Below are 24,949 nucleotides of genomic sequence, written 5' to 3' on the forward strand. Positions count from 1 at the left end.
CAGGTAAAACCCGTGATCTCCGCCCGAAAATAAGGAGTTTTATATTTTTTTTAAGTGTTTTAATACATACACGCGGGTTGGCTATACACATACCCGCGTATACACGTGCTTAACTTAGGGCAATGTCGCGTATAAGGGATAAAATACTATTTTTAAAATTTTTAAGACCAGGTCTAGAAGGAGGGGTTGCCCTAGGCCATAAGTACAACATCACAAACCATAAGAGTGAGATTTGGAGCTATAACACTATCTACATCGCTATGATGGGCGAGAGTGTAGAGATTGATCCATCCTCATTTGAAAAAGGAGTAAAATAACCAATATCGATTGATGCCATGGTAGAGGAGTGTGACTCCATTATCTTAAACAATGTTTGGGAAGTGGTCCTAACACCAACAAATAAGTCAATGGTAAGTTCCATATGACTTTACAAGGTAAAGGAAGTAGCAGATGGGAGTGTGGAGAAACAAAAGACAGTATTTGTTGCCAGAGGGTTCTCTTAGGTGGAGGGAATTGATTACAAGGAGACTTTTTCTCTAGTAGCAAGGCAGTCTTCAATCAATTCTATTCTAGCACTTTTAGTGCAGATGGGATGGAAGATACATAATATGGATGTGAATAAAACATTCCTCAATAGATTGATTGAGGAAGAGGTGTACATGGAGAAGCCGAAAGTATTTGAGACCTTCAACAGAGAGTCACATTTGTGCAGACTCAAGTGAGCGTTGTATGGATAGAAATAAGCACCCCTTTCTTGGTACACTGAGATTGAAAACTATTTCACTAGGTTGGGCTTCACCAAAAGTGAAGTAGATGCAAAACTTTACCATATTGTGGTTGAAGGAAAATTGTTTACTATAGTATTGTATGTCGATGATTTAATTATAATAAGTGATTAAAAGATGGTAAAATATTTCAAAGAGTATCTTGCAAGAGAATTCGAGATGAAGGACCCAGGGTTGATGCATTATTTCCTTAGTATGGAAGTATGGCAAGTATATGAGGAACAATTTATCTCTCAGGGAAAGTATGACAATGTGATATTGAAGAAGTTCCACATGGTGAGAAGAAAACCCATGGAGACTCCTCTATTAGGAAACTGGAGGAAGGAAAATGTTACTTCAGGTGAAGTAGTGGAAGCTACTATTTATAGGAAGTGTGCAGGTTCACTTACGTATTTGGTTAACACACGAAAAGGCATATGTTTTGCAGTTAACCAACTTAGTCAAGTAATGGTTAAGCCAACCAAACTCTATTGGAAGGAAACTAAACATGTGTTGAGATACCTAAGAGGAACCACTTAGATTGGTCATTGGTATAGATAGATAGAGGGAATGAAGCTTCAAGGCTGTGAAGATGCAGATTGGGCAGGGAGTCCATCCGATAGGAAGAGTAAATTAGGAGGAGTCTTAAATATTGGTTCAACAATAGTTTCTTGCTACAACAGGAAGCAGAGATCAATTGCACTCAGTTCGGAAAAACAAAATTACATGGTTTCCAGTCAAGCAACTTGTGAGGCTATATGGATGAGGAAGATCCTACAATGGTTTACTATGACAATTAGATTTGTATCAAGCTATCCAAGAATCCATTTTTTCATGATCGATCTAAGCATATCGACATTCGATATCACCATATATGAAATTGTGAGTGGATGAGAATCATGTTGCTAGAGTACATTCCTACGAAGGAACAAGATGAAAATATTTTGACAAAGGAATTCTTAAGTTGAAAATTTGAGTTTCATAGATGCAGTATCGGAGTAGTGTTGGCTTGATGGGGCCTGACCCAGGTTCGGAGTTAATTAGCCAAACAAATCCATGCACTACTGGCCCTTTTGGCAACATCCCACAGAGCACGGACTAAGGTCCCACCCAAAGCAGTATGGGGGGATGTTGGAACCAAGTTTCTGCACCCTTGAGATGTCTAAGGGGTCAATTTAGTCCAACTATGAATAGCTTTGTGAAGGTCTCCTCATGCATTGACCTGACCTGCGAGACCTTCGTGATCTATTACAATCACCTTTGCATAGCCCTCAACAGGGGCTGAGGTGATTTCGCGCTACTGTAGCAATGATCTGCACTAATTCCCTAAGTTACACCATGTATCTTACTTATCTTCTTATAACAGTTATTTATCTTCATGTAACAGATACTTTATCTTATATTCACTTTATCAACACATTCATATAAGTTCGTGCATCATATAAACAATAGAAATGAAATTCATATCCGATACATTTAATGTACAAAACAGGAGAAAGATATAAATTATTTAAAACTTCTCTTTATTACTTATCCAAAGGTTAGAGACTCGACCCACCTGCGCACTCAGCTGCAGAGCCTTCTCCTACTCTACGGTCCAAAGACTCGACTCTACACTTCAACTAAGTCTGAAATCTTCATCATTCATTCCTCTTTCATTTTGTTAGTTATTTACAACTTAGAGCCTCACTCTATTTATATAATCCCATGGTCTACAGACCATGGGTAGATACCTCGAGCCGACATTACATCACAAAAATAAGGGTAGACAACCTTATGACTCAAACTTTGCACTCCGCGCCCACAAAACATGGAGTCTTTACATCGGATTTAGTCAAAACTAGGGCTTTAAGCCCCAAAACTTTCCTTGGGGGATACCGCGCCCAACAGGCCCCTAACACAAACATCATGACTCACCCTCAAGTGACTCAGTTGGTGTGGAGATCTTCACAGGGAGACCTCCTACTCTTCACAGACCACTACGAGATTGACAGTGCACTGAGCAGTTGCCTGTTGCACTTCCTATAGCTAGTCAGATGGTTGGCCACCTGTTTATGGCATCAACCGACTACCATTTACTTTTCCAGGGAAAGGTTCACTATTTGACTTCTCCAAATACATCATGTATTTTACCATCTGCATCGAACTATCGTCTATGATCCCCTTAGTAACATATGGTCCAATCCAAGGCATCAAACTAATAAACTCTCGGTGGTAGTCCCCAAATTTTTCAACGTAATTGTGCGCATAATATTTTATCACCATGACCTTTTTATCAAGAAAGTCCTGCTTTATTCCTTCCTCAATCTTCTTGACTTCTTCTTCCGTCATGACGCTTTTCTCCCTTAACCAAACCCTTTCATTCATGAGTTCTTAGAGCCTAAGATCACCCTGTTGGATCTCTTCATCAGGTCCCAAGCGTCCTTCTTCATCCAACTTCATGATCCCTTCATCCAAGGCTTTGCGATCCATCATATCCATGGGCGTTTCTATGTGCGAACTATGCATTATAGGCTCCATCGTCATTACAATGTTCAGTCCATACGCCAGCCTAGAAGGCATCTATTCCATCAATTTCTTGTGCATCGCCCTATAATCCCGTAAGACTGCTGGTACTTGCAGGTCCCAATCATTTCCCTACGCATTATATACCTTGTTCGTTGCTCCGTACACTTCATTAAATTCTTCCACATGGATAACCCTCTACGCGCTCGTCATCTCCACACTCTGTCATTCCATATTGAGGGACTATTCATGCATTTGCCCCCCCAATACATGCTTATTGACCATATCTCCCAGCGTGAAGTTTGTTAGCACCTAAATCTGCCTTAGGCTGAAGGAAGGAAAAAATTAGGGTAACCACAAACCACGCTCAGTTGGTAGCTAGCCCTACCAGAGCAGGAGAGGGCTCTCTCTGAGTCACGCTCAGTGAATAGATGATTGAAAACGGTCTGATATGACTTACAATGCAATATTTACCTTAGGCTAGTAAGTGAATAGGGATTCTGGAAACAATTTTCATGAATGACCGAGCTTCTGGGATGGTATGGGACCGGCACTCAGAAAAGAACAGAGAATTTAATACAAAGGCACAGATTATTCCATGAGGCAAGGTAGGTGGGAAATGTAACAATTTAGTTTGAGGTATCGCGGCATGAATATATTGCTGAAGAAATTGAAAAGGGCATAGTGACATGAATCCTTTTCAACAGAAGAATAACACTGAACATGAAATTTTCCCATAGGCAGAGCAATAAATTTTAATTCTACCTAATCTCACTTAGAAAATTTCAGTGGAAATGAACATGAATTGAATTATGAAACATAATGAAATACATATGAAAACATAAGAAACACATTTGCTACACTCATAACCACAAGAATCTGATGAAACAAAGCCACTGCCTTTCATTAATTCTTTGTCAAAAATACACAGTGAAGAAACAAAGTTTCTTTCCCACAATCTCCTTGAAGTTACAAGCCAACCAACCCTTTGAAAAAAACTTGTATACAATATATAGAATATGTGAGGAAGAGATACAACGCCCAAGGGTTGGGGAGTTACTCGAATCATTGCAAAATGGAGATGGAGAGCCAACCATCAGCTACAGGTGCAGTGCTACAAACATGACATTTGGCTTGGGTGACCATTTGCCTTCCTTCGCCACTTGGATAGAAGCCAATCTGGAGAAAAAGCACTTTAAATGTTTCCTTTGGTGTGTAAGAATTTACAGGGTAAGTTCCTCAGAAAGAACACCAAAAGGACACCGCTCACAACCAGATCTCAAATCAATACACCAGTATTTTTGACGTGGTTAAAACCCTCAAAGAGGGAAACAGTCCACGGCCTGAGCCAACGTGGCCACTTCAGGCAATTTATTAATAAAAGAATGAAAATTTACATAAGCTTTCTCTCATAGACGTATTACCCGAACAATGACCCTCCATGCACTTTAAATAGAACTCATGGACCAATCGGGTGTCAAGCCACGGATCAAGTGTCGGTAATACCGAGGAGAGAGTGAACCGTCGGATCACTACATATCGTGACCGTCGGATTGTAAGTTACAAAATGTACAACGATAAAGAAACACACTTTACCTAACTCTATACCTAACTCTATACTAGACCAAGTTGAACTTAACTATTTCCTATGTGTCGGAATATCCTAACATCCCCCCTTAAGAACAACTTGGGATAGGATTGAAGGATTTACAAATATGACACAATAGGAGAAGGAAGGAGGCACTAGAGCCTATCCCCCCTTAGTGACAACTTCCTAAACTCCAAGCATATATCGAAGTTTAGTGAACTTCGCCTCTATGAGAGCCTTTGTGAAGATGTCCTTTTGGTGTTCTTTCTGAGGAACTTACCCTGTAAATTCCTACATGGTATCAGAGCCAACGTGGGAATTTACAGGGTAAGTTCCTCAGAAAGAACACCAAAAGGACACCACTCACAACTAGATCTCAAATCAATACACCAGTATTTTTGACGTGGTTAAAACCCTCAAAGAGGGAAACAGTCCACGGCCTGAGCCAACGTGGCCACTTCAGGCAATTTATTAATCAAAGAATGAAAATTTACATAAGCTTTCTCTCATAGACGGATTACCCGAACAATGACCCTCCATGCGCTTTAAATAGAACTCATGGACCAATCGGGTGTCAAGCCACAGATCAAGTGTCGGTAATACCGAGGAGAGAGTGAACCGTCGGATCACTACATATCGTGACCGTCGGATTGTAAGTTACAAAATGTACAACGGTAAAGAAACACACTTTACCTAACTCTATACCTAACTCTATACTAGACCAAGTTGAACTTAACTATTTCCTATGTGTCGGAATATCCTAACATGGTGCCCAAATACCGAAGTGTAGATGAGCGGGCCCACTTGGAGAAGTCGCGAAACGGAAGCAAATTGGCAATTTTTCCTCTGTGCGTTGCACCATTTTCTTTGTGCGTCGCGCTAATTTGGGGCCTATTTTGGGGCACTTGAAGGTGTCCAAAATGTGCCCAAGTGGGCTTTCTAGAAATCCTATCCTATCTACTTTCTAACCCAACTAGAATTTTCAAATTTGGTGCTCATTTGCCCCTCCAAATATCCATTCTCCCAAGACTGCTTTCTGTGTGTCAAAAAAGTGGCAGAGAGGCCATTTTTGTGTGTTTTTTGACCTTTTGGAGACTCATACCTTGCCAAAATTTCTTGCCCAGCCACCAGTAGTCATAATTTTCCATGCTAAATTGAAAACTGCAAGCCATTCCTCATTTGGAGCCCTAGAACTTTAGCGTCGCGCCAGTGGCGCGACACACAGGGAGAAAATCCCTGTTTTTTGACCAAAAAATCACCATGTGACCAAAAATTTCCCAATTTTTTTCAAATTTGGGTTGGAGGATCTCTATGGGGTGTTATGATGGGCCAAGGAAGCCTCAGCCAAGATTTGAAGCCAATCTTTCTCTTTTGCCCTTTTTGCCTTTCTTGTTGCTTTCCTTAATTTTTCCTTCAAGTTCCTTATCCGGCCTGTGCACTCATGTTTTGCACCCTGTAATGGAAAGCCATGTGTCTCAGTAGAAAAAGGTCCTGGTCGGCTTTGTCCAGCAACCTCTCCAAATGCATGTTGACCCTCTCAAGGTTGGCCTCCCAATACTCATTAATTTCTTGCTCCAAAGATGTGAGCTCAACCCTTCTCCTTTGAGCAGCTTGGCGATGCTCACGAATGTTTCGCAGCTCCATGATCATCTGTTGGTCCTCAAGCTGCTCGTTTCTCTGCTCCAGGTACTTCATGTTCCACTTGGCCCTCTCCAAGTCAAGGGATAAGGACTCGATCACTGACTGCTGCTCCTGGATGATCTCTGTAAGCTCCGCATTTGTTGGTTCTACATCTATCTCATCATCATGGAGGAGGAAAAATTCGGTCTCTCACTCACCTGATGGCCCTTCCTCCTGCACTGTCTCCTTACCCTTGCCCTACTCATGTGATGCTGATGTCGGAAGCGAGGCCCCTTCCACCCCGGGTGGAGATAACACTCGCTTTACTGCTGTAAATAAGGGTCTACTGCCTCTCTGATAGGTGATGTATACTGGAATAGTAGCAGTCTCATGTACCTGATACTGATGAGATGGGCCACCTATCTCATGCTCTGCCTCTGATATTACCTGTGGAGCGTTGAAGAAGTCACGGGAGATGAAGTCCTCCCAAGAAATACCCTACAATCCCAACTGATGGTCCACCAAAATCCAGATAAGGGCAAAGTGATAAACACTGTTGAGCTGCTGTCAAGGGGTCTTGTGCTGCATGAAATTCTTCATCCTCTCTATGTTCCTGCAGATGAAAAATGGGAGGTTCACCATTCGCACCCTGGTAAAGTGCATGAGAAACCTGATGTGATAGGCATAAAGGTGAGAAAACCTCCCCTCACAACTGAAGTACTTCATGATCAATTTCATGAGCAGAGCATACTCATCTCTCAAAAATTTGAATGGAAAAACTCTCATGAGATGGCTCAAATAGCTGGCCTTAATGTAAGGCTCATAATGATGTCTCTCCACCTTCTTCTTCTTATGCCACTATTCTCCAATGTTTGGTATGCCTGTTGCTACTGATATGGTTTCGGGTGTCAATGTGAAAGTGACCCCAGCCAAGATAGACTATCCTCCATGTAGGTGAAGTGCAAAAGGACGGGCCAACTCATGATGAACTCTGACATTTGCCACCCTCTGACAAAATTCAAAACATGCTAAGTGCTGGAAACAAGACATAGCAAGAGGGCATTCCTGCAACACAGTGAGGGAGTTTGGCTCATCTCTAAGATGTTTGCCACTCTGATGACGTCTCCTGTGGGCCCTTTCTCTTGAAGTTGTGTCACTGTGGGTCTCCTCCTCATATTCTGATGAAACCTTGGATGCCATGACTGCCGTTTGTACACTGAATTTTAGTGTTGCCCTTTGATTTAAATGAATCTAGTAGTTGCTTTGAAAATCTGCCACCAAGGGGACAATTAAACACGGAGTATTAGGAAGGGAATGAAGCAATTGGAATAGGGGTTTAAAGGGATAAATTTGTTAGGGACTTGGGAGGAGGTTGGGTGTAGTGTTGATCGGGTAGGGTTTGTGTTGTTTGCAAGGTAGGGTTTGAGCTTTTTGAGCAATAGGAAGAGGGGGGAAAAGGAGTATTATTTTGGTAGTGTTAGGGTATTGATTAGGGGAAACTGGCATAGGGAAATGAGTAATAGGGGTAGGGTAGGAAAAACACCTTGGCAGCAATATCACTGTAGCACAAACCCTAACCTCATGTTTTCTTTGTGTATTCTTTTGTTTGCTTTATAAAAAGAAAAATTCATTTGATTTATAATCCTAAAACCATGCTATTCCTTTCAAGTTTGATGTAAAAGTGGAGGTAGGTTGCCTACCTTTCAAATTTGATGAGCATCCACAAAATGCTTGGGCGAATTAGTTGGTTTCTAGGCTTTATATCCCTGTGTGCCAAACGCAATGCTGTTAGGATATTTCGACACATAGGAAATAGTTAAGTACAACTTGGTCTAGTATAGAGTTAGGTATAGAGTTAGGTAAAGTGTGTTTCTTGACTATGTACATTTTGTAACTTACAATCCGACGGTCACAATATGTAGTGATCCGATGGTTCATTCTCTCCTCGGTATTACCGACACTTGATCCGTGGCTTAACACCTGATTGGTCCATGATCTCTATTTAAAGAGCACCGAGGGTCATTTGTAGGGTAATTCGTCTATGAGAGAAGCATATGTAAATTTTCATTCTTTTATTAATAAATTGCCTGAAGTGGCCACGTTGGCTCAAGCCGTGGATTGTTTCCCTCTTTGAGGGTTTTAACCACGTCAAAATACTGGTGTATTGATCTGTGATCTGTTTGTGAGCGGTGTCCTTTGGTGTTCTGTCTGAGGAACTTACCCTGTAAATTCCTACATGGTATGAGAGCTATTTGAGGGCCGTGTCCGTTGGTGATCCAAATCTGAAGCCAGTAGAATTGCATCCGACAACTGTTTCCTAGATCTACTGTTTTTTACTAATTTCGAGCTGAGAGGATTGCTCTGTTGTGTTGGGAGCATCTGTTCCAGTGAGGAATACCATTCGTTTCATGCGAAAAGGTTTCCAGTAGCCCTAGCTGCATCATTTTTAAGATCTGGAGGTATACAGTGTTTATTTGCAGTCATTTTCTCTCTGTTTATTTCGGTTTCGATTTATTTAGCCTTTTTTATTGCTGGATCTATACCTTTCATTTCTACATATGCTCTTTGCCCTGCGACTCTGTGCGATCTGGGCAAATCAGAAACATAAAGGAAGGATTTTTCTCATGCGTATGCTCTTTTCCGCTATGCCTTAGTGTGATCTCGGAAAATCAGAAACATTGAGGAAAATATTTAGTTTCCGGCTAAAGCTAACATCGAGCCACAAGGTTAATTTTTGAAAATATTTAGTTTCCGGCTAAAGCTAACTTTGAGCCACAAGGTTCGTTTTTTTTGTATGTTCATGTTGGGTTCTGTGTTTTTTGTTTTGTAGGGAAAAAGAGCTTTCTCAAAGCAAGCACGCAACCCAAAGCATCAACCCCCCCCCCCCCCCCCCCCCTCTCTCTCTCTCTCTCTCAAACTTTTTGTATAGCTCACTTGGTGCAAAGCTAATTTATGAGAGTAGAGGTCTTGGGTTCAAGTCTCCATTTTGTGGGGACGGATTTTTCATTTCCACAAATTCCCGCACTTCGTCAGCGACTTCATCAAATTTTCTTCAAAAAGCCATAACTTCTTCATCTGGAAGCCATTTTTAGAACCATGTTCTTTTTAAATAGCCTAATTTTTTGAGATCTTTCCATTGAAACACTTAGTTGCAACATCTATAGTTTCAGTTTTTTTAAAATGGAAAGTCCATGCCAAGTTATTCTTGACAGCACCAACTACTTCCAATGGTGGTCCTACATTCTGGATTTACTTAGAAGTGAAGGTCTTTACAGAATAGCCACAGGCCAAGAGACCAAACCGAAAGATGAAGACAAGGAAGCTAAATGGGAAAATAGATAAGACCAAGCACGTGGGTTGATAGGGATGTCTATTTCTCCAGATCTTAGATTCCATATTGCAAAACTTGATACTCCTGATGAAGCAATGAAACAGATTACTAAAGTCTTTGGAATTAAAAATGAACTTAAATCCCATCAACTTGAAAATGAATTTCTTACATTGGACCCCAATAATTTTTCTTGCATTGAAGATTTTTTGTCCAAGTTCAAGACCCTTAGACTTCTCTTGGAAGGTGTTAAGGTTAAGAAAGAAGATAGTAGCCTTATCTACTCCATTCTTACTAAGTTGGGACCAGCCTATTCTGTGTTTGTTTCCACCTTCCATTCTACAAGAGAAGCCTTCATTTCTCAAGGACAAGCCTACAAGTCCCCTTCCTTTGATTCATTTTGTGATTCTTTAATAAGAGAACAAGAAAAACTCTTACACCTTGGTCTTCTTCATCTTGGAAACTCTTCTAAGAAAGCGTTAGCTGCCCAGCAACAACCAAATCCAAAGAATCCTAAGAAGTTGTATCCTAAAAAGAATGGTCCTAAACCAAACAAGGGTCCAAAGCAATTTCAGCCTCAAAATGAAAAATTATTTCAACAAAATGATAAGACAAATAAAAACAAAGGGAAGAAGACTAATAGACATTGCAACTTTTGTAATCGAGATGGCCACTTAGAATCCAAATGCTTTAAGAAGATGAAAGCCTTGGAAGCAGCAATGAAGAAGCATAACATCCATTTGGAGCAATCTTCAACTTCAACTTCATCTTCAGGAATGGAACTTTCTGCATGTGGTTGTCAAGCATCTCGGTTTGGCTATGCACTAAATGTATCTTCTTCTTCTCATTCTCATGAGTGGCTCATTGATTCTAGAGCTTCTTATCACATGGCCAAAAACAAAGCCATGCTTTCTTCTTTAAATGATTGTAACACCAAAAATATATATGCTGGTGATGATAGATCTCTTAGTGTTGTAGGGACTGGAACTGTTCATCTAGACAATGGTCAGTTTAATGATGTATTATGTGTTCCAACATTATCCTACAACCTTCTATCTGTATATCAGATAACCCATTCAGGTGAAGGTAAAATCGTTGAATTTTCACCTCACGATGTTGTAATTAAGGACCTAAGAGATCCTAGACAGATTTTAGCGACTGGCATTACTGATGATTCTACAAGGTTGTATAAGTTTCACAACTTTGGGTCATCAAATCTTCCCTCAGTATTTGTTGCTCATAATGATGAAGTGAGCAAACTTTGGCATGAGCGATTTGGTCACTTAAACTATCGCTCTCTTTAGAATCTATGTAAAGAAAATATGGTGACAGGTCTTCCAATGGTCTCTTGCAGAGATGGTGTTTGTTCTGGATGTGTACTCGGAAAACATCATCAGGACAGTTTTGAAAAACGTGCCTCTTGGCACACCTCATCCCCTTTACAGCTCGTGCATAGTGATTTATGTGGTCCACTTCTAGTTGCTTCATTCTCTGGCTACAAGTATTTCTTAACTTTCATTGATGATTTCTCCAAACGCACTTGGGTATACTTCTTAAAACCCAAGAGTGAAGTATTTAACATGTTCTTGGCCTTTAAGGCCTTTGTTGAAAAACAATCTGGACATCAAATTCTTAAGCTAAGATCTGATAATGGCGGAGAATATGTTAAAAACACATTCATCAACTTTTGCATTGAGAATGGAATTCAAATGCAACATACTGTTCCATATACTCCACAACAAAATGGTGTAGCTAAAAGGAAGAATCGCACCTTAAAGGAAATGGCTAATTGTATGCTTAAATCTAAAGGACTTAGTCTTAATTATTGGGCAAAAGCAATTAACTGTGCAAATTACATAATAAATCGCACTCCTACTAAGGTTTTAAACAATATCACTCCAAAAGAAGCATGGAGCTCAATCAAACCAGATGTAAGTCACTTTCGTGTTTTTGGAAGTGAAGCATGGGCCCATATTCCAGATGAGAAACATAAAGCTTTAGAACCTAAGAGTGAAAAATGTATTTTTGTTGGATATTCTGAAGATGTCAAAGGATATAGACTTATTCCACTTAAGTCCAAAAATGTTATCATTAGAAGAGATGTAAAGTTTGCTGAAAATGTATCGGCCTGCGAGCCTAGTTCGGCGGATGTGCCACCTCTCCCTATCTCTTCTACTTTTGAAAATATTTCTTCTTCAGATGATGAAAGCGAGGATGAAAATTCTCCCCCACCTTCTCAGGATCCTCCTTCAGCTCCTCAGCTTCCAAAATGGGTCCATGCTACTCGGGATGCAGCAGGTGATCTTGCCGGTGATCCTACAGATCAGCGATGTACACGTTCTCAGTTTGAGAGAGCCTCTTCTTTACTGGCTCAAGCTTCAGTGAATTATGATCCTGACACCTTTGCAGAAGCTTCAAGCCATCCAGATTGGGAAGCAGATATGAATGAAGAATATCATTCATTATTGGAAAATGATACATGGGATCTTGTTCCTCTACCAAAGGGATGAAAACTTGTTAGATGCAAATGGGTTTACAGAACCAAGTATGGATCAGATGGGAAAGTTGATAAACATAAAGCTCGTCTTGTTGCTTAGGGTTTTTCACAAGTTGAAGGCATTGACTATACTGAAACCTTCTCCCCTATAGCCAAAATGAACTCTATCCACCTTGTTCTTTCCCTTGCTGCTTCTTTCAAATGGGAAGTCCATCAGATGGATGTTAAATCCGCCTTCTTGCATGGGGACTTGCATGAAGAAATCTATATGGAACAACCTATTGGATTTATACAAACAGACTCCAGCCTTGTATGTCGGCTTAAGAAATCCCTTTATGGTCTCAAGCAAGCTCCTTGAGCTTGGTATGCCAAAATGGATAACTTTCTTTTAGAATCTGGCTTCTCTAGGTGTCATTCTGACAATACTGTCTACACCAAGAAAGTGGGCAAGTCTCTTATCATTCTTGTTCTTTATGTTGATGATCTTATCCTGACTGGTAGTGATCCCAACCTTATAAACCATGTGAAGTCTAGCCTTAAAAGGAAGTTTGAAATGACAGACTTAGGACACTTACATTATTTTCTCGGTCTTCAAGTCTTGCAATCCAAGGAAGGTATTTCCCTTTCTCAGTCCAAGTATGCTTGTGATATTCTACGCCATTTTCACATGGAAGACTGTAACCCAACCCCTTCTCCCTTTCAGTCTAGAGTCAAACTTTCAGTCACTTGTACTTCTCTTGAAGTTGATGCTACCTTATACCGTCAAATTGTAGGAAAAATTTTGCATCTAACCCATACTCGTCTTGACCTTTCCTTTGTTGTTGGCCTTGTTGCTCGGTTTATGCAAAACCCACATGAAATTCATTGGAAAGCAGCTAAAAGAATACTTCGTTATGTTCGAGGTACAGTTTAGTTTGGGATTCATTACAGTGCCGAAGCATCTCCTCTATTGGTTGGTTTCACTGATTCCGATTGGGCTAGTGACCCTGATAATCGGAAGTCTACTGCAGGTTATGTGTTCACTCTTGTTTCAGGACCTATTACATGGTCTTGCAAGAAACAAGGTGCCATTTCTCTTTCTTTAGCAGAAGCAGAGTATCGTGGTGCCGTAGAAGCTAGTAAGGAAGCCTTGTGGCTTCGTCAGATCCTGTCAGAGTTTGGCTTTCAGCAGCAGCATCCGACTACACTTTGGTGTGATAATCAAAGTGCCATTCAACTATGCAAAGATCCAGTCCAACATCAGCATAGCAAACACATTGAACTGCACATGCACTTCATCAGAAAGCTCATTCATGACCATGTTCTTGAAGTGCAATATTGTTCAACGATGATCAAGTTGTAAACATCTTTACAAAGGCTCTCACAAAGGTGAAGTTCACTAAACTTCGATTTATGGTTGGAGTTCAGGAAGTTGTCACTAAGGGGGGATAGGATCTAGTGCCTCCTTCCTTCTCCTATTGTGTCATATTTGTAAATCCTTCAATCCTATCCCAAGTTGTTCTTAAGGGGGGATGTTAGGATATTTCAACACATAGGAAATAGTTAAGTACAACTTAGTCTAGTATAGAGTTAGGTATAGAGTTAGGTAAAGTGTGTTTCTTTACTATGTACATTTTGTAACTTACAATCCGACAGTCACAATATGTAGTGATCCGACAGTTCATTCTCTCTTTGGTATTACCGACACTTGATCCATGGCTTAACGCCCGATTGGTCCATGATCTCTATTTAAAGAGCATGGAGGGTCATTTGTAGGGTAATCCGTCTATGAGAGAAGCATATGTAATTTTTCATTCTTTTATTAATAAATTGCCTGAAGTGGCCATGTTGGCTCAGGCCGTGGACTGTTTCCCTCTTTGAGGGTTTTAACCAAGTCAAAATACTGGTGTATTGATTTGTGATCTATTTGTGAGCGGTGTCCTTTGGTGTTCTGTCTGAGGAACTTACCCTGTAAATTCCTACAAATGCCTAGTGCGTCACATGCTCTGAGTGCGTCGCGCCAGTGGTGGATTTACACAGTGGATGGGATTTTTGTGTGCCGTGCCCAATGAGTGCGCCACGCTCCTTTGTATGTGCGCCGCACGCTCTGAGATCACCCTAAATTGCTCCAAATCGCTTCACTCTTCAACTCTTCGACCTTGCACCTTTCTTCCACCACCTTGCTTGCACAATGAACTTGTCTTATGGTGATTTTGTGTATATAGGCTTTGGAGGTCATTTTTAAATTAACTTTTACAAAAACCCACTTTTCTAATGTCTTGTTTCAACACTTTTTCCACTTACTTTAGAACACACTGATTTTCACTTTCCCTTTGAAATTTTCGGCACTCTTTGCAGGGACTATACGACAGGACATTTGGCCATGGAAACCATGACTGCATCTGAAAAAATCAACTGGCGAATTTTTGGAAACTTTTGTCATAAATGACACTATTTGACTTTTCTTCAAAACAGAGTTTTGAAGAAGAGTCGAAGTCTATCCACATGACGATGAAGCTCTCTGAACCATAGCTGTGTAAGGGCCTCCCTCTAGCCTGCATGGCTTTACTGGACATGTTTCAAAGACCAAATGGATGAATTCCTAGACCCAAACATAGAAAATTACCTTTGTCCTTTAAAGGACCAGACCTTGACTATCATGAACTTTTGTGATTATTTACAAAATACCTGAGCCAACAGGAGTCAGACATGAGGGGAAATGATTAGCATGACTTTCTCCATCAGATCATGGCATGCCCCTAGCAGAATGCAGCTAAGTGAATGGAGCAAGACACCTAAAATTGAAATGCACAAAGAGTTTTGATCTCTGACGGAGAGCTGACCAGACCGGCTCTAACATTGGCTCCAATGGGGGATGGTAGCTTCTTGGAGGTGCCAAGAACAACAGATCTCTGCAGTAGCTAGACAGTACCTTTTGTCCATTGGGTTATGGAGTCATCATTTCGATAAACAACACATGAATCTGACTTATATATGAAACTGAAATGACCAAGAAGTTGACTCAAACTTGACATTGAAAAAACTCAAAAACTAACTTGACAGACTGAAACCAAATTGAAATAAAAATGGTATTTACAATGATAGTAGAAGTAGCATTAACAAATCAGCAGTGGTACCGCTTGAGCAGCTGACCATTGATCGGCCCTCTAGGACAATCTTCCCCATTCATTTCCTTCAGAAGAAAGGCATTCTGACCCCTATATGCTACAATCTTGAAAGGACCTTTGCAAAGATTTTCGAACTTTCCGTGCTTGCCTTTTTATTCATTCCTGGCATCCCACTTCAACACCACATCATCCAACTAAAATTTATCTGCCTTTTCTTTTCTGTCATAGATTTTTGTTATTTTCTCCTGCAATTTGGATGTGTTCTTGGAAACTTCTTCTCGTGTTTGCTGCAAGTGGACCATTTGATTCAACCTTCTCTGCATGGGATCTTCTTCACTGTCGGCCTCCTGAAGAAGTCTGACTATCGGGGTAGCAAGAGAGGCAGGAAATACTATGTCAACTCCTTAAACAAGCTCAAATGGGACATACCAATGGATTTTTTCTAACTGATCCAATCTATGCAAAGCGCTTGGACCAGCCTCTTATTCCAGCTCTTTTTATTTATTTCCAGCAGCTTCTTGATAATGTTGACCAATGATTTGTTCGAAGATTCCACCAATCCATTGCCTTGTGGATGATAGGCAGTTGAATGACCCAGAATGATATGATACTTATGACAAAATTCTACCATCCTTTTCGATTTGAAAGTTGTTGCATTATCGTTGATTAACTTATTCGGACAACAAAAGCGAGACAAGATGTTATTTTAAAGAAATGAAATGATTACCGTATCTGTAGCTTGTCTGGTGGGAGCTACCTCAATCCATTTTTTGAAATAGTCTGTCACTGTAAGGATCCATCTATGCTGTTCGGAAGAGGCAGGATGAATTTCCCCAATGAAATCCAACCCCCACTGCTGGAAAGGAGTGCTCACCTCAATAGGTTTAAGTGGCAAAGGCTATAATTTCTACTTTCTTTTGAAAATCTGAAATTTATGACAGCGCTTGACCATCTTATACACATCAACAAACAATGTAGGCCAGTAGTACCTTGCTCTCAAAATTTTGTTCGCTGCCGACTTCCAAAAAAGGTGACCACCACACTCTCCTCCGTGGAAATCCTCCATGACTTTCTTTGCCTCTTCTTCCACCAAACAATTTAACAAATTCCACTGGGATCTTTCCAATACAGTGTAGAATTCAAAATGCAAAACTTGGCAGCCTTCAATTTGAGTGTTCTCACTTTGTTTCTAGTTATGTCGGGCGGTGGTGACAGATTTTTCAGCACATATATTATATCTGAATACCATAGGGACAAAGCAAACATTTCAGATACGTGAATTGATGTTCCTTCCTCATCTTCATCGAACATGGTAGCGATCAAATTTATGTCCAAGGCATGCAAGTTTGATTCGGCCATTAGCTTTGCCAACCCCTGTCCTTTGACCAGCTTTGTGGGCTTTATTTCCACATCATATTCCAGCAAAGCCACGATCCATTTTCCTCTTCTCCCTTCTGAATCAGTCTGCAGTAAAACATCTTTTACGGTAGTATTAGGAACATAGGCAAGAATGTGAGAATGTAAGATATATACCCGGAAATCCTTCAATGCATTCACCAATGCCAGGGCTTGCTTCTCAATGATGTTGTACTTTAAAGTTGCATCCCTTATAGCCCCACTGAAGAATGCAATATGTCTTTCATGATAATCTCTCTTCTGCAATAATACCGCTGCCATAGTGTGCTCAAAAGCAAATGAAAACAATATGAAATCCTAAGTGTAGTCCGGGCTGACTAGAACTGGAGCTGAAGAAAGGGCCAATTTGACCAAGTTGAAAGATTTTACAGCCTCCTTTGTCCATTTCACTTGGCTATCCTTCTTGAGCATGTTAGTCATCTCTCTTAAGTGTTCAGCAAGATTAGGCACAGAGCGACGCAGAAAATTCATCTTACCATTGAACGATTTTATCTCCTTTTTATTCCGGGGCAGATCGATTTTCTGAATTGCTTGCACACGTGCTGGGTCAATACGGATGCCATACTTTGAAATTATATGTCCAAGTAATTTGCCTTCCTCCATGGAAAACAAGCTCTTCTTAGGATTCAGCGATAAACCATATTTTCTACACTTTTGTAAGACAGTTTTTAGGTGATGCATGTGCTCTCATCAGATTTGGAAAATAGCGTCAAATCATCCAGGTACACCACCAAAAACACATCCTTCTCATTCACAAAAGAAAAGTCCATTGCACGCTGAAATGTGGCACCTGCATTTTTTAAACCAAAAGGCATTTTAGCATAGTGAAAGGTTCCCCATGGAGTGGTGAATGCTGTCTTGTCTCTATCATCTTCATGGACAGAAATTTGGTTATATCTAGAATAACCATCAAGCAGTGACATACGAGATGTCCCCACTACTCGCTAAAGTATATGGTCCATCTTGGACAGTGGATAGTTGTCCTTCAATGACACTTTATTTAGATTTCTGAAATCAATGCATAGGCGGATCTCACCGGTCTTCTTGCGTACATGCACTAAGTTAGAGATCCAATCTAAAAATCTGATGGGAACAACGATACCTGACTTGTACAACATGTTTACCTCCTTTTTGATAGATGGCAGCAACTTTGGATTTATCCTTCTCAGCTTCTGTCTAAATGGTTTTTGATTGGGCTTGATGGGTATTATGTGCTGAATAATATTGGTATCATAGGTCTTTAAATCAGAATAATCCCAAGCAAACACATCTGCAAATGAAGCCATCAAACTGATGTATTTGTCCTTGATCTTTGGCGGTAATGTTTTAGACAATTTTACCAACTTTTGATTGTCAGTTGTTCCTATGTTGACCTCTTCCACACCCTTCTCTCTTGGCTGCAATGTTGGCTTGCGGGCTACATCATCCTGATCAAAAAGTTCCTCTAGAGGTATCAAGCCTTTAGGAATGATGTTATTCTTCAACTGCAACACGTCCATTTCATTGATTTTCACTTCATCTTTACCATTCCCTTTGCCCTCATCGTTTTCTACATCAATTGAGGTTTCTTTGAACTTGCCTTTGTTTAGCAGAAAATCCTTAATCTCCTCATCATCTTGAAACACTTGCCAATATCGCTGATTGTCTGGAATGGTTGGACGATGCTTGGCATGGATTTCAAATTTCTTGCTGGAGTTCATGGGGATATTCAAACTACTTTCTGCCTTGGCAAGAGCATCAACAATACTATTTTGTACACGGGGCACATATGTCAAGGTGTATTCTGAAAATAACTTCAAGATGTCTAAAACTGCATTACGATAGGCCCGCATCCTAGGATGTTTTGCTTAATACTCACCTCTGACCTGCTTTATTACCAATTCGGAGTTGCCATATACCGAAATCCTTTTTGCACTCAGCTTTCTAAGAATCTTCAGGCCAGCAATCAGAGCTTCATACTCAGCTTCATTGTTTGAACACTCGAAAGCCAGCTTGTAAGAGCAAACCCTCACACTGCTAGGCACTTTGTTAGGGCAGAGAAAGGACTGCATACCCAAATTCCAATTCCAGCGCCATCATTTCCTACTGCTCCATCGAAATCCATGGTCCACAAGCCTTCTTCCTCCTCTTGTAAGTGCTGGAAATTTATTTGTCATGCCTTGTCTGCTTGTTGTCCATTACTTTCAGCTGATTGCCCAACATTTTCCTACTTTTCTTGTCCTTCTTTCTTCAAAATTTATCCGAAATTTTCTGTTATTTCCGGAATATCATTTGCTTCTACTATCTGACTATCTACATCATTTAAACTATCTAAAAACAAAGAAAAAGACTCTAAATCTATATGTACATAGTTAATAGGATGATTTATAAGTTTCTCCTTGCTTGTGATCATATATTTTATTTTTTGTTCCCGATATAACTTCTTCATTTGTCCAAACACCGGGATTCTTGCATAGGAGAAATCCAGCTGTAGTGTCCCTTTCAATTTCGCTACCCAAGACCTAGAAAGAAGCATGCCAAACCTTGGAGGAATATCTGCGACCACCACATCCATCAAAACATTTTTCATAGGAAGCTGATCCAAACTCACAACCAAGTCTTTGATGAGTCCTATACATCTTACTCTGCTGGAATTGAATGAATAGAGATCATGATATTGCCGAGCGATGTCCAGACCAAGCTTATCCATCATAGCCTTGGGCATGAGATTGTGAGAAGCTCCGGAATCGAACATGGCATTGTGTAACACAAAATCATGCAATTGTAAACTGATATAGAAGGGTGGCACATCGCTATCAGGAGACTCACCATTCGATGCTGGTCCAAAAATCATTTCGGGCTGATCATCTTCTACATTTACCATGTCGGACATTGGGTCCAAATTCAACATTTTAGAAATCTGTCCTCTATAACTGTTGTTCTTCATTATTTCAGTGAAGGGGATGGATACCTTTAACTTAGAAATCTCATTCTCTAAGCTAAAAGTGGGAGTCTTTTCTACCTCTTTGACTGGGATCTCTTTCTTTTCTTTTTCTTTTGATGTAGCTTGCTGCTGTGATTGTTCTGCTAATTTTGATTTGCTGCTCTCCGGACCAACCGCCTCCTTTCCTTTTCTTTGTGTAGCTGATGAATCATTTTTTGCTGCTTCAACCTCCTTCTGTTTCTGAATTGATTTTCCTGACACATCTCTGTTTCTAAGTGAATATCACTGCTACTGTGCAGATAGAGCATTCATATATCCTCTTTGATATTCTTCTGATTGTTCTTCCAAAACAATGTTTCTAGCTAGAATAAAATCTGTGTCTTGGTGTGCAGCTGAATTCACTGCACATTCTTCTTCTTCAGTAATGTAAGTAGGCATCTCATCTAGAGTAAAGAGGTGGTTTTCTTCACCTATTACATTCTCGTCTTGATCTGACTCCGGTCCATGCACAAAATTCTACTGCAAAGGTATTTGTACCAGCTATTGTGTTGTCTGCTCTTGGGTTCGCTGATCTCTTTGTCTTATTCTATATTGTGGCTACTGCTGGCCACAGAAGTTAGGATTCCTAACTTGTGGCTCAAGCTTGTCGAGCTTCACTCTTTCAAGCATCTGCTCTACCTTTTTGAGTAGTTGATCCATTGAAGAAGACTCTTCTTTCACAGTGGTTTTCTTTTCTGCTTTCACTCTAGCTCTTTTGGATAGCAGATTTGCTTCAACGCTGACCGCAATTTTCTGCATGTCTTCCTTTGTGGTCGGTTCTCTCACTCTTAATTGGTAGGCCATGTCAGCATCAAAACCATCTGGAAACTTCATCATAGCTAGTCCCACAAGTGGCTTTAGATGATCTGGAATTTCGTTATAGACTGCATTAAATCTAACACAATAGTCTTGGACCGACTCACCAGCGTTCCATTTGATTTGTTCATATTCGGCTAGAATTTGAAGGGGATTCTTTTTCACTTCCCACCGGTTTAAAAATTGTCTTTTTAGTTCAGCCAAGGTAGTGATACCTGCTGCTAGCAAACCTCTGAACCATTTCCTCACATCACCTGCAAATGTCTGTACAAAGAGCCTCATTGCCACGTTCTCCGCATCGATCTCATGAAGTTCATAGAAGTCTGCCATTTTGTCTACATGTTGCTAAGCAGTAATGCTGTTAGGAGTGCCATCAGAAAAAAGGATTTTACTTTGATAATCCATTGGCATATCATCTAGAACATGGGGCAGAACAAAGGGTGCAAAACGAACAACCATCATTCTCAGTGGATTTGGCATTGGAGGTGTTGGAGGAGTGTGCACAGTTTGCAAGGGGCTTGCAATTGGAATTTGGGGTTGTGTTGCAATGTAATTATCAATTAACCTATTAGCTCTTTCTATTTCGAGGTCTACAAGAAATTGCGGATTGGGGATAGTATAATCAACAGCCCTTTCGGATCTAGACTCAAACAATGATATCTCAAACCATTCGTCAAACTCAAGCTCTTCAAGATTCTCAAAAATATCGGGACACGAATGGGATTTGAACACTAGAGTTATGGTGCTTTCTTGATGAAGGAGTCTTAGGATCAAATTGGGGTTTTCGTAGATATGAGGAGGATCTGGGTCTGGATTGGCTCTGGTATATCGTCTCGAAGCCAGCGTGCTATTGAGAAAAATCACAAGACACATCCAACTTATTCAGCCTTTCCAATCCTAAGCTCATCATCCGAAAGCTTAGAATTATTATGAAACAAGGGGATTTGATTTCAGTTTGTTCCCCAGTATGGTTGCCACTATGTTAGCACCTAAATCTGCCTTAGGCTAAAGGAAGGAAAAAATTAGGGTAACCACAAACCACGCTCAGTCTGGTAGCTATCCCTACCAGAGCAGGAGAGGGCTCTCTCCAAGTCACGCTCAGTGAATAGATGATCGAAAATGGTCTGAGATGACTTACAATGCAATATTTACCTTAGGCTAGTAAGTGAATAGGGATTCTGGAAACAATTTTCATGAATGACCGAGCTTCTAGGATGGTATGGGACCGGCACTCAGCAAAGATTAGAGAATTTAATACAAAGGCACAGATTATTCCGTGAGGAAAGGTAGGCGGGAAATGTAACAATTTAGTTTAAGGTACCGTGACATGAAGAGATTGCTGAAGAAAGTGAAAAGGGCATAGTGACATGAATCCTTTTCAACAGAAGAATAACACTGAACATGAAATTTTCCCATAGGCAGAGCAATAAAATTGAATTCTACCTAATCTCACTCAGAAAATTTCACTGGAAATGAACATGAATTTAATTATGAAACATAACGAAATACATATGAAAACATAAGAGACACATTTGCTACATTCACAACCACAAGAATCTCATGAAACAGAGCCGCAGCCTTTCATTAATTCTCTATCAAAATACACAGTGAAGAAACAAAGTTTCTTTCCCACAGTCTCCCAGAAGTTACAAGCCAACCAACCCTTTCTAAATAACTTGTATATAATATATAGAATGTGTGAGGAAGAGATAGAACACCCAAGGGTTGGGGAGTTACTCGAATCATTGCAAAATGGAGATGGAGAGCCAACCATCAGCTACAAGTGCAACGCTACAAACATGACATTTGGCTTGGGTGACTGTTTGCCTTCCTTCGCCACTTGGATAGAAGCCAATCTGGAGAAAAAAATAAATTAAATGCCCCCTTTGGTGCCCAAAAACCAAAGTGCAGATGAGTAGGATCACTAGGAGAAGTCGCAAATAGAAATTTCGCGAAACGGAAGCAAATTGGCAATTTTTCCTCTGTGCGCCGTGCCATTTTCTCTGTGCATCGTGCTACTTTGGGGCCTATTTTGGGGCACTTTTAGGTGTCCAAAATGTGCCCAAGTGGGCTTGATGGAAAGCCTGTCCTGTCTACTTTCTAATCCAACTAGAATTTTCAAATTTGGTGCTCATTTTTTCCTCCAAATCTCCATTCTCCCAAGACTGCTTTCTGTGTGTCAAAAAAGTGGCAGAGAGGCCATTTTTGGGTGTTTGTTGACCTTTTGGAGACTCATACCTTGCCCAAATTTCTTGCCCGGACACCAGTAGTCGTAATTTTCCATGATGAATTCAAAACTGCAAGCCATTCCTCATTTGGAGCCCTAGAATTTTAGAGTCACGCCAGTGGCGCGGCGCACAGGGAGAAAATCCCTGTTTTTTGCCCAAAAAATTACAATGTGACCAAAAATTCCCCAAATTTTTTGAAATTTGGGCTGGAGGATCTCTATGGGGTGTTATGATAGGCCAAGGAAGCCTCAGCCAAGATTTGAAGCTGATCTTGCTCTTTTTCCCTTTTTTCCTTTCTTGTTGCTTTCCTTAATTTCACCTTCAAGTTCCTTATCTGGGCCTGTGCACTCATGTTTCGCACCTTGTAACGGAAAGCCATGTGTCTCAGTAGAGCAAGGTCCTAGTTAGCTTTTTCCAGCAGCCTCTCCAAATGCATGTTGACCCTCTCAAGGTTGGCCTCCTGATCTTCATTAATTTCTTGCTCTATAGATGTGAGCTCAACCCTTCTCCTTTGAGTAGCTTGGCGATGCTCACGAATGTTTCACAGCTCCATGATCGTCTGTTGGTCCTAAAGCTGCTTGTTTCTCTACTCTAGGTATTTCATGTTCCACTTGGCCCTCTCCAAGTCAATGGATAAGGACTCTATCACTGACTGCTGCTCCTGGATGATCTCTGTAAGCTCTGCATTTGTTGGTTTTGCATCTATCTCATCATCATGGAGGAGGAAAAATTCGGTCTCTCGCTCACCTGATGGCCCTTCCTCTTGCACTGTCTCCTTACCCTTTCCCTGCTCATGTGATGCCGATGTCAGAAGTGAGGCACCTTTCCACCCCGGGTGGAGATAACACTCGCTTTGCTGCTGCAAATAAGGATCTACCGCCTCTCTGATAGGTGATGTATACTGGCATAGTAGTAGTCTCATGTCGCTCATACTGATGAGATGATGGGCCACCTATCTCATGCTCTACCTCTAATACTACCTGTGGAGAGCTGAAGAAGTCAAGGGAGATGAAGTCCTCCCAAGAAATACCCTGCAATCCCAACTGATGGTCCACCAAAATCCGGACAAGGGAAAAGTGATAAACAATGTTGAGCTGCTGTCAAGGGGTCTTGTGCTGTATGAAATTCTTCATCCTCTCTATGTTCCTGCAGATGAAAAATGGGAGGTTCATCATTCGCACCCTGGTAAAGTGCATGAGAAACCTGATGTGATGGGCATAAAGGCGAGAAAACCTCCCCTCGCAACTGAAGTACTTCATGATCAATTTCATGAGCGGAGCATACTCATCTCTCAAAAATCTGAATGGAAAAACTCTCGTGAGATGGCTCAAACAGCTGGCCTTAATGTAAGGCTCATAATGATGTCTCTCCACCTTCTTCTTCTTATGCCACTGTTCTCATGTTCGGTATGCCTATTGCTATTGATATGGTTTCGGGTGTCAATTTGAAAGTGACCCCAGCCAAGATAGACTATCCTCCATGTAGGTGAAGTGCAAAAAGACGGGCCAACTCATGATGAACTCTGACATTTGCCACCCTCTGACAAAATTCAAAACATGCTAAGTGTTGGAAACAAGACATAGCAAGAGGGCATGCCTGCAACTCAGTGAGGGAGTTTGGCTCATCTCTAAGATGTCTACCACTCCGGTGATGTCTCCTGTGGGCCCTTTCTCCTGAAGCTGTGTCACTGTGGGTCTCTTCCTCATATTCTAATGAAACCTCGGATGCCATGACTGTTGTTTGTACACTGAATTTTAGTGCTGCCCTTTGATTTAAATGAAGCTGGTAGTTGCTTTGACAATCTACCACCAAGGGGACAATTAAACAAGGAGTATTAGGAAGGGAATGAAGTAATGTGAATAGGGGTTTAAAGGGAGAAATTTGTTAGGGACTTGGGAGGAGTTTGGGTGTAGTGTTGATGGGGTATGGTTTGTGTTGTTTGCAAGGTAGGGTTTGAGCTTTTTGAGCAATAGGAAGAGGGGCGAAAAGGAGTATTATTTTGGTAGTGCTAGGGTATTTATTAGGGGAAATTGCCATAGGGAAATGAGTAATAGGGGTAGGGTAGGAAAAACACCTTGGTTGCAATATCACCGTGGCACAAACCCTAGCCTCGTGTTT

The sequence above is a fragment of the Pinus tabuliformis genome, chromosome 3_1 (assembly GCF_031772625.1).
Source record: "Pinus tabuliformis cultivar Carrire ecotype Pingquan chromosome 3_1, CPIR1, whole genome shotgun sequence".
NCBI lineage: Eukaryota > Viridiplantae > Streptophyta > Pinopsida > Pinales > Pinaceae > Pinus > Pinus tabuliformis.